The following is an 11,515-nucleotide window of genomic DNA, read 5'->3' on the forward strand; positions in this document are numbered from 1 at the left end:
GTACAGTGCAGTATGGTAACAATTATGATGCAGTGCAGTACAGCACAGTACAGTGCAGTATGGTAACAATTATGATGCAGTGCAGTACAGCACAGTACAGTGCAGTATGGTAACAGTTATGATGCAGTGCAGTACAGCACAGTACAGTGCAGTATGGTAACAATTATGATGCAGTGCAGTACAGCACAGAACAGTGCAGTATGGTAACAATTATGATGCAGTGCAGTACAGCACAGTACAGTGCAGTATGGTAACAGTTATGATGCAGTGCAGTACAGCACAGTACAGTGCAGTATGGTAACAGTTATGATGCAGTGCAGTACAGCACAGTACAGTGCAGTATGGTAACAGTTATGATGCAGTGCAGTACAGCACAGTACAGTGCAGTATGGTAACAGTTATGATGCAGTGCAGTACAGCACAGCGCAGTGCAGTATGGTAACAGTTATGATGCAGTGCAGTACAGCACAGCGCAGTGCAGTATGGTAACAGTTATGATGCAGTGCAGTACAGCACAGCGCAGTGCAGTATGGTAACAGTTATGATGCAGTGCAGTACAGCACAGCGCAGTGCAGTATGGTAACAGTTATGATGCAGTGCAGTACAGCACAGCACAGTGCAGTATGGTAACAGTTATGATGCAGTGCAGTACAGCACAGCACAGTGCAGTATGGTAACAGTTATGATGCAGTGCAGCACAGCACAGTACAGTGCAGTATGGTAACAGTTATGATGCAGTGCAGCACAGCACAGTACAGTGCAGTATGGTAACAGTTATGATGCAGTGCAGTACAGCACAGTACAGTGCAGTATGGTAACAGTTATGATGCAGTGCAGTACAGCACAGTACAGTGCAGTATGGTAACAGTTATGATGCAGTGCAGTACAGCACAGTACAGTGCAGTATGGTAACAGTTATGATGCAGTGCTGTACAACACAGTGCAGTGCATTATGGTAACAATTATGATGCAGTGCAGTACAACACAGTACAGTGCAGTATGGTAACAATTATGATACAGTGCAGTACAGCACAGTACAGTGCAGTATGGTAACAGTTATGATGCAGTGCAGTACAGCACAGTACAGTGCAGTATGGTAACAGTTATGATGCAGTGCAGTACAGCACAGTACAGTGCAGTATGGTAACAGTTATGATGCAGTGCAGTACAACACAGTACAGTGCAGTATGGTAACAATTATGATGCAGTGCAGTACAGCACAGTACAGTGCAGTATGGTAACAGTTATGATGCAGTGCAGTACAACACAGCACAGTGCAGTATGGTAACAGTTATGATGCAGTGCAGTACAGCACAGTACAGTGCAGTATGGTAACAGTTATGATGCAGTGCAGTACAGCACAGTGCAGTGCAGTATGGTAACAGTTATGATGCAGTGCAGTACAGCACAGTACAGTGCAGTATGGTAACAGTTATGATGCAGTGCAGTACAGCACAGTACAGTGCAGTATGGTAACAGTTATGATGCAGTGCAGTACAGCACAGTGCAGTGCATTATGGTAACAGTTATGATGCAGTGCAGTACAGCACAGTACAGTGCAGTATGGTAACAATTATGATGCAGTGCAGTACAGCACAGAACAGTGCAGTATGGTAACAGTTATGATGCAGTGCAGTACAACACAGTACAGTGCAGTATGGTAACAGTTATGATGCAGTGCAGTACAGCACAGTACAGTGCAGTATGGTAACAATTATGATGCAGTGCAGTACAACACAGTACAGTGCAGTATGGTAACAATTATGATGCAGTGCAGTACAGCACAGTACAGTGCAGTATGGTAACAATTATGATGCAGTGCAGTACAGCACAGTACAGTGCAGTATGGTAACAATTATGATGCAGTGCAGTACAGCACAGTACAGTGCAGTATGGTAACAGTTATGATGCAGTGCAGTACAGCACAGTACAGTGCAGTATGGTAACAGTTATGATGCAGTGCAGTACAGCACAGTACAGTGCAGTATGGTAACAGTTATGATGCAGTGCAGTACAGCACAGTACAGTGCAGTATGGTAACAGTTATGATGCAGTGCAGTACAGCACAGTACAGTGCAGTATGGTAACAGTTATGATGCAGTGCAGTACAGCACAGTACAGTGCAGTATGGTAACAGTTATGATGCAGTGCAGTACAGCACAGCGCAGTGCAGTATGGTAACAGTTATGATGCAGTGCAGTACAGCACAGCGCAGTGCAGTATGGTAACAGTTATGATGCAGTGCAGTACAGCACAGCGCAGTGCAGTATGGTAACAGTTATGATGCAGTGCAGTACAGCACAGCGCAGTGCAGTATGGTAACAGTTATGATGCAGTGCAGTACAGCACAGCGCAGTGCAGTATGGTAACAGTTATGATGCAGTGCAGTACAGCACAGCGCAGTGCAGTATGGTAACAGTTATGATGCAGTGCAGTACAGCACAGCGCAGTGCAGTATGGTAACAGTTATGATGCAGTGCAGTACAGCACAGCACAGTGCAGTATGGTAACAGTTATGATGCAGTGCAGTACAGCACAGTACAGTGCAGTATGGTAACAGTTATGATGCAGTGCAGTACAGCACAGTACAGTGCAGTATGGTAACAGTTATGATGCAGTGCAGTACAGCACAGTACAGTGCAGTATGGTAACAGTTATGATGCAGTGCAGTACAGCACAGTACAGTGCAGTATGGTAACAGTTATGATGCAGTGTAGTACAGCACAGTACAGTGCAGTATGGTAACAGTTATGATGCAGTGCAGTACAGCACAGTACAGTGCAGTATGGTAACAGTTATGATGCAGTGCTGTACAACACAGTGCAGTGCATTATGGTAACAATTATGATGCAGTGCAGTACAACACAGTACAGTGCAGTATGGTAACAATTATGATACAGTGCAGTACAGCACAGTACAGTGCAGTATGGTAACAGTTATGATGCAGTGCAGTACAGCACAGTACAGTGCAGTATGGTAACAGTTATGATGCAGTGCAGTACAGCACAGTACAGTGCAGTATGGTAACAGTTATGATGCAGTGCAGTACAACACAGTACAGTGCAGTATGGTAACAGTTATGATGCAGTGCAGTACAGCACAGTACAGTGCAGTATGGTAACAGTTATGATGCAGTGCAGTACAACACAGCACAGTGCAGTATGGTAACAGTTATGATGCAGTGCAGTACAGCACAGTACAGTGCAGTATGGTAACAGTTATGATGCAGTGCAGTACAGCACAGTGCAGTGCAGTATGGTAACAGTTATGATGCAGTGCAGTACAGCACAGTACAGTGCAGTATGGTAACAGTTATGATGCAGTGCAGTACAGCACAGTACAGTGCAGTATGGTAACAGTTATGATGCAGTGCAGTACAGCACAGTACAGTGCAGTATGGTAACAGTTATGATGCAGTGCAGTACAGCACAGTGCAGTATGGTAACAGTTATGATGCAGTGCAGTACAGCACAGTACAGTGCAGTATGGTAACAGTTATGATGCAGTGCAGTACAGCACAGTACAGTGCAGTATGGTAACAGTTATGATGCAGTGCAGTACAGCACAGTACAGTGACACTCAGTACAATTCAGTGCAGTACATACAGCTCAGCACCACGCAGTACAGGGCAGGACAATGCAGCTGCAATACAGCAGCCTCCAGTGCAACACAATACTTGGCAGAGCGGCTTAAAACACAGGAGGGTGTAGCTTTCAAGATCTGTTGGGGTTGGTGGTGGGGGGGGGGGGGGGGGTTACTCATGTTATTAAATAGCCTGCTGATTACACGTCTTCAGACATTTTATCTTGGTTAATCGGTTGTGTTCCTGGGTGAGCGTATTGTGCCTTGGGTTTGGACGATAGCAAGACGTCACCTTGTTGACAGCGCCACCTGGGCAGTGAACATGACATGACGTCACCTGTCTGGAGCTCATTCTGTCGTCTGCCGAGACGGAGGGGCAGGCATATCTGCAAGCTGACGTCGTCGCTGCCAGGGGTCAGTTTGACTAATGCGGGGTGTCCCAGCCTGTCCCGATAGGTGACAAATGTCACGTCTCACACTGTGCGTGATGGCTTACTCCGCTGTGACCACTACATCACGGTAAGGGGCTTCCCGAGTTGCTTGACTGAACAGACTCAGTGCTTCCCGGCATTTTGGAGTTCGTCGTGTTGTGCTGGGCGACACACACACACACATCCCACAGCTGGGGCATACAGTAAGGCTAAGTTTTTTTAAAATTATTTTTTAAAATTTTTTATTTTTTTTTTATAAATTGACGTCAATTACCACGCTGCATGCGTTTAATGCTTTCCTGGGGAGTTAAGAACAGGGAGCTGCACCTTCGCCGTACGTCTTCGTGCAGCTCCCCCCCCCCCCCCCCCCCGTCTTCCTCCCTTACACACCATCCGCCCCCTTTGTTTCTGTGTACGTTTTTGGGCAAAGCACTAAATGATGATTATTTTGACAGTGCAGTTGAAAAGCTGATTGCCAAGTTTTATTTCCCAGAATTTCATCACGGAAGAAAAAAAAATCTAGGGGTCACGGTTTTATAGGTTGATGCAAAGCCATGCTGATAGATTTGCACATGTTAATTTAGATCTTTCAGCGACTGATTCTGTTTCAAGCTAAGTGACTTACGCGGTGTGAACATAGATTCAAGCCCAGTAATGTAGAATTAATGGATGTGTGTGTGGATTCTGATACCCGATGCGATTTTCTTTTCGAACGGATTTGTTTGTCTCTCTCTCTCTCTCTCTCTCTCTCTCTCTCCCTCCCCACCCCCATTAAGGTTTTATGACAATAAGATATTCTATTCTATTCACACACACACACACACGGATGCACGCACGCACACACACAAACAAAACACACACACACACATGCAATGCATCATCAAATTCAGACAACGCAAAATGGATCTACTATGGGAATGAAGGATTGATTGTTGATTTTAACAGGTACGTTCATTGTAAAAAAGAAGAAGAAGGGGGAAAAAAGATATCAAACGTGAGCTCGGCTCGTAAGCCGTCTGACTGTTGATACGAATATTTGTAGATGAAGAAAAACATTGCTGAATCGCCGACAAAACGGAATGAAGAAAAGTTTCGAGCAAAGGTGGAATACACACTGCATATGAGTTCTTACACGCAGCATTGTAAAATGACTGTGATAATGTGCACTTTTACAGCGCTTTACCCTACGATTCTGGTCGCGGTGAACAATGCATGAGGTGTGGGTGAGGTGCAGGAGCATGAAAAATATTTAAGATACAAACTTGCTAGAAATGCTGATTTGAAATTCACTCACAACACAAACGCGTGCGCCTCCCTTCATTCGCGAGCGCAGTTTCAGTAAGACAATAAAAATCATTATCCTCTTCCAACTCCTCTCTATCCCCGGCCCCGCTCCCTCCTCCCCACCTCCCCAGAAGGGACAGGCACACACTCCTCTGTTCCCCTCCCCCAACTCCCTAACCATTTATGATTCAAGAAACTCGGCGAACTATTGCTAATGAGAAAGAAAGGAAGTAGGGTGAAATAACAATCCCGAGGACTCGCACACACGCACGTACGCGCAAGACTGGTATCTCCCGTGGAGGCACGTAGACACACGCCCATTGACGTAGGTTGACAAAACGGGGCTGGAAATGGAGATGAGAGATATAATAAGACAGCGAAAGTGAAGACCTCCACAGTGCCCGTATTAATGGAACAGAGGCGGGAGGCAGGCAGGCAGTCGACACATTCAGATTGATGGGAGGTTTTCTGTTTCTGGTTGACGTCAGTGAGGGTCCGCAGCGCTGTGTCCCCCAGGTCGATGTGGCGGCAGATAGCGGGCAGGCAGGGACGTCTGTGGGACCCACATCTCTGGCGCCTTGCTCCGTGTCTGTGGGCACCGTCACGTAGCCCTCAAGTACCTGGGCTCCGCTGTCACAGGGCAGGAGAAACTCGCTCCTGTGGGTGGGATCTGGGACAGGGCTTCCATGTCGGAGTACCTGCTTTTGCACCAAACTTGCAGTCCAGAGTCTAACCGTAGGTATCGGTTCTTTGGTCCAAATGGGAGTTCGAGCTAAGAGGCTGGTTCGAGTATTAGACATCCCACCCCTCCCCCACAAAAAAACATAAGAACACACACACACACACACACACACACACACACACACACACACACACACACACACACACACACACGCACGCACGCACGCACGCACGCACGCACCACCACCACCACCACCACCACCACCAACAACAAATCAACAACAACAAAGAATTCTTTTTTTTTTCGCTGTCCAGCTTTATTGTGGTGTCACTATGGTGCTGAAAGAAGGGGGCGGTGGGTGACATTGACATTTTTCAGTTGAGAAACAATGTCTGTTGGGACCAAAAAAATCAGCTATTGTATGTGCCCTTTGCACTTTTCTGTTGGTTTGCGTTCTAACTTTTTGCTTCCCATTCGGGTCCCAAAATTTCTTGCCTGCCCTCTGGTCTCAGATTCCCTCTACCTTTTGTCTCTGTCATCTGTTCCATTCCTTTTGGATTCTCGGTCCATGTCTTCCCTTCATTAACTCATTCAGAGCAGTCATTCAGAGCAGTTCTGCAGGCGCTTGCTGAACAGCTCCGTTCTGAAAATTGTGCAGGCAGTGAGATTGTGAACACTGGCATGGGTATGAGAATGCGATGTTTCGTGCCAATACATCCTTTTGTTTTCAGTTCAGTCAAGTGTGTGAGATTAAAAGAAAAAGAAAAAGAGAAAAACTTTGTTGCCCAGCTTACGTTGTTGATTGAGGACTTAAGCGGTGTGCCTTGGATGTCTCACGGATTGAATGGTAGATGTTGATTTTTTAATCTGTTTAGTTTGAAGTTTCAAGGAGGCATTGGGCTGATCCTTAGGACGCTACACATCACATCTGCCAAACAACTAATGTGTGCTGTTTGCATGCATACACCTTTCTGAATAAACCGTGTTCAAATCGGGGGTGAGGGAGGGCGGTGGGGGTGGGGGGCGGATATTGCTTACATCACATATTGACATGAGCTTACAGCTGGGCAAACAGCAAAGTGAGAGCTGTATGGTCAGTGTTTTTTCCATTGCAATGGGAAGGCATTTACAGTTTAGTCTTTTGTGAAGGACTATGACTATGAAACTAGGAGGCAAGGTTCCACTGGCTCATAGTGCTGCAGCCTTGGGGGCTAGTTGGCCTTTGGGAACCTAAAGCCCTCTTGGTCGAGATCAAATTCTTGCCCAGATAGTCGGAACAGCAGTTGTCGCCTCTGCTGTTCTAATGGCCATAGTCGGACACGACTGACTGTCATACATATATATAATCAGGGGTTAAGTTTGGAGTCGGTCATCGGTCATTGATGTATACAAAGTTAAAATGACCCATCGTTTTGATGGCAAGCTGGTCTCTTGAGTTATTTTTATTTTTCAGAAAGTCGACCAGACCAAAAAGACCTTTGGAGGTTTCTCTAAATCTCCTGCGAAACTGATAATCTCGACTACAGTTTCAACCCCCCACTCCCTTCCCCACCCAACCCCCTCCCCCCCCCCCCCCCCCCCCCCCAAAAAAAAAATGCTGTCGTTCTTGTGACGTTCTACACCGATTAGATGAAAATAGCAAACAAAATGATCAAAACTTGCACCGAGAACCAGCTGCGCTTACACAAAGCCTTTTTCACTTCCGTGTTGTGAAATGCAGCGGAACACAGTGCCAGACAATTTCAGACTAAAAAACAAAGCCAAAAAAACAAACAAACAAACAAACAAAAAAACCCAAACAAACCCCAAAACAACAACAACAAACAAAAATATCCCCGCCAATTTCAGACCCCCCCCAACCTCCCCCCCCCTACCCCCCCCTCCCCCCCCCCCACACACACACAGCCCATAAAAAAAGAAGTAAATTAAAGGTGCGAAACATAACGCAGTATTAATGTGTGTGTGTGTGTGTGTGTGTGTGTGTGTGTGTGTAAAAAGTGTGCGCGCGTGTGTGTGACGCTGAGAAAGATAAAACAGAGAGCCGATATCCGCCACAGAGTGTATACAGAACCAAATGACAAACAAACGCAGTCTCTCGCAAAGGTATACCACGAAGACGAATTTCGCTGGAACACATATTGCCCGCTCCGTTTTACCACACTATCTGTTTCCTGACATCTTTCTGAAGGCACAGCATCAGCACGGCTACTAGTAACCCATATATTTGTGATCATGAACAGTTGCGCATGTGGACACTGGGCAGTTGCGGTGATTCAGTATTCTCAACTTGGAATTACAGGACATCACTTGTGCAAGTGGAAGATGTGTTGGACAGAACACAACATTTCTGATTGTTGACACAACTAATCGAACGCCCATCACTGACAACATCGAACAACACGGATACGAGGAATTTGTTCTACCCTTGCCTTGAGCATTTAGTTGTCGTTGTTGCTTTACAAATGCCATGGACGATTCCACAGTGTACTATTCAGAATCTGAAGTTTGAAATATTCAGTGCATCGTCTTTGTCGCCCCTTTCAGGCAGTCAGCATTTTGAATGTGAACCCGCTGACGACTTACTTTCACTTTTTTGTTTCACTAGTTTTGACTAGATAAATCCAGCATATTTGCTTGGTTCCTAGAGAGGTTGTGTTATAAAAACTGGACCACGAAAGATTGCACGTGTCGTTTTGTTCGTAAGTGGTCTGCACCGATCCGAATACTCGTAACAATTCAGCACAAGACGCGCATTGCACACACACACACACACATACACACGCACACACGCACGCACGCGCGCGCGCGAAAGAGTGCTACAGACAATGTACAAATGAGACTACACATTTAGGATGGATGAGTGGGGGAGGGGCTGGGGGTGTTACTGCTGATATGGGGAGGAAGAACGTGATGTTTTTTCCTCACCCATTAAGTTTGAAAATGACCCTTTGGTTATGTGGCAGGCAGGTTGAATGACCCGTAGTCTGACGAACCGACCTAATCTCTCTCTCTCTCTCTGTCTCTCTACATGTAATATGTACGCACCGAAATCACCCCGCGTTTTTGAGAGCCATTCATATGTTGACATGTTTGTGAGCATGTTATGATGGTGTTGCATGCTTGCACCAAAGTTAGCGCTGTCAGCGTGTCAACATGTGTTACCGTCCATGTATCGCACGCTATGGTTGTGGATGGATTTGCTGGCGGTTTTTGTCAGAGTGAAGGTTTTATGGATGTTGTGCAGCTTGTGCTGAATGTCGTCGGTCCTCCACATGTGCGGCCTTTGTTGTTGGCTCAGCTTTCCAGCAATAAAAGGTAAAGCCAGGGGAGCTGCGTTGTTACCGCCATCTGTCAAACTCACTGTTGGGCAAACTTTGACCTAAGTCTGCGATCAGTTTTTACAAGAGAGAGACACACACACAGAGATGGAGGGGAAGTTGGGGAGGGGGGGGGGGGGGTCAAGGAATGTCAGTGTCAACTTCTTATTTTTTTAAAGATATTATTGTTTCTTTCTGATACAAAATCCACGTGTACTTCCAGTCCTTTCTGCTGCTGCTGTTGTTGTTGATTGTTGTTATCCCCCCCCCCCCCCTCCTCCAACCCTCATCTATCTCGTAAGTTGTTTTTTTTTTATGCGCGTGTACATCCAGACTTCGGTTATGCAAAAATTGTCTTGACTTGACGTGTGTGTGTGTGTGTGTGTGTGTGACCATCTGAATGTGACAGCCCAGTCAGTCACTGCTGTGGCAACGAAGTGACAACGGCTTGTCGTGGGATGGGGAAAGTTGATGGGGTGGAGGTGGGCAGTGGAGAGACAGAAACAGAGAGAGAGAGGTTGGTTGGTAGTGGTGGAAGGAGATGGAGTTGGGAGGGAAAAGGAGGCCAGATGTTTGTTTCAGCTTGAAGTGGGAGAGTGGTAGTGGTGGTGGTGGTGGTGGTGTGTGTGTGTGTGTGAGGAGGGAGCTGAGGAGGGAAGGACATTGGAGATGGGGTGAGGGAGTGGGGGCAGGGGGGGAGGTAGGATTTTAATAAATAATGGGTTCGTCACCTGTTGAGCCAGTTTCTCTGTGTTGCGATCCCCGTTAGCGTGTGCCCTCCACCGGTGTCAGCGGCCCCAACATTCATTTTATTTACTGCTGTGTGTGTCGTGTGGGATGGGCGTTCGTTCTGGCTCGAAGACACACCTCATCTAACAGTTGAAATCGTTTTCGCTGAAGAAATTCTGGCGAAGAAATTATACTGGTACGTACTTGTGGCATTTGTTTTTTAGACAAAAGATAAGCACAACAAAACCTTCAACCAACGATGTTTAAAGTATTTCGTTGGGACAAACTATTTTTTGTAACATTCACTCACAGTGAATACGTTCATACCGAATTCGAGGATTTCGTTTGAACAGTGAAAACATTCACACCCGAATTTGAGGATTTCGTTTAACAGCGAATATACGTTCATACCCGAAATCGAAAATTTCGTTTGAACAAAACTTTTTTTTTTTAAACAGTCGGTGAAGACGTTCAGTGGTTTCATTGCCTTGAAAGGAGGGAAAACAAAAAACACCGAGAGAGAGAGAGAAAGTAAACTTGCTCTATGCTTATGAAATGCTGCCACTTCTACAACTACTACTACAAATTCGTTATTTCCCCGCCCCCTGAAAACGGAGTGTGACAACAGTCATACACGTGTATACGACTACGAGTAAACGTGGGAGCACCCCCTCCCCCCCCCCCCAAAAAAAAAGAAAAAAAAAAAAAAAAAGAACAGTTGTTTTGATATTATCCTGTTATTCCGCTAGCAGCATGGATGTCGTCAGGAATACAGCAAACATCTATGTCAGGGGATGTTTGAACAAAATCTATATTGAAGTACCAGAAAGGCAGCAGATATTTTATCGGCCGGATACCATGTTTATATACATTTCAGAAATTTGTTGAACGGCTGCTTTAAGCAGTCTTATTTGCGTTAAATAGGTTGAAGGAAATAGACGACCTGATTTTGACTTGAACATTTACTTTTAATTATGTGGATTATACGTTGTGCATTTGAACAAGGTGGACAGCGTTCCAGCAACAAAATCTCGGGACGCATAGAATGGGGAAAAACTTAATCAGTTTCAACGACAGAGAGAAACGAAACGAAACGAAATTTGATTTTCTCATGGTAGAGAGAGAGAGAGAGAGTATAAATAAATATATAACAAGGAAAGTGGCGAAGACAAAAATGTACATGTCTAAACAAGAGAGAGCGAGACGGAGAATTCAACAAAAGCTGCTCCTTAAATTTAACAGTGTTTTATGTTTGTTTGTTTGTTTTCATAATAGGTGTTGAATAAAGCTTGCTCAGTTATTGCAGCTTTCTAAAAAGTAATCTCTGTGACTGTTAGATGGAAAACAAATACATATAAAAAAAAGTGGCAAAGATAAATATGTACACGTCTAAACAAGAGAGAGCGAGAGAGAGAATTCAGCAAAAGCTGATCTTATATTTAACAGTATTTTGTTGTTGTTTTCGGTTTGTTTTCATATACACGTTGAGT

At 45.3% G+C, this 11,515-nt stretch overlaps 2 protein-coding genes across 6 annotated transcripts in view; both read left to right on the top strand.

Moving 5' to 3' along the window:
- Nucleotides 1–11,515, top strand: part of LOC143282987 (activating signal cointegrator 1 complex subunit 3-like) — a 259,018-nt gene that overhangs the window by 57,838 nt on the left and 189,665 nt on the right. The gene's annotated exons all lie outside the window — the stretch shown is intronic.
- The window catches only part of LOC143282990 (uncharacterized), a 20,493-nt gene continuing 12,961 nt past the window's right edge, over nt 3,984–11,515 (top strand). For 2 of the 3 annotated variants that reach the window (XM_076588954.1, XM_076588953.1), the window contains exon 1: nt 10,061–10,221. The gene's annotated coding sequence lies outside the window, so the exon portion shown is untranslated. Of the gene's footprint in view, nt 4,102–10,060; nt 10,222–11,515 lie in introns of those variants that run through there. The other variant, XM_076588955.1, reaches the window with a different exon arrangement.

Source organism: Babylonia areolata, chromosome 6 (genome assembly GCF_041734735.1).
Source record: "Babylonia areolata isolate BAREFJ2019XMU chromosome 6, ASM4173473v1, whole genome shotgun sequence".
In the NCBI taxonomy this organism is placed as follows: Eukaryota; Metazoa; Mollusca; class Gastropoda; order Neogastropoda; family Buccinidae; genus Babylonia; species Babylonia areolata.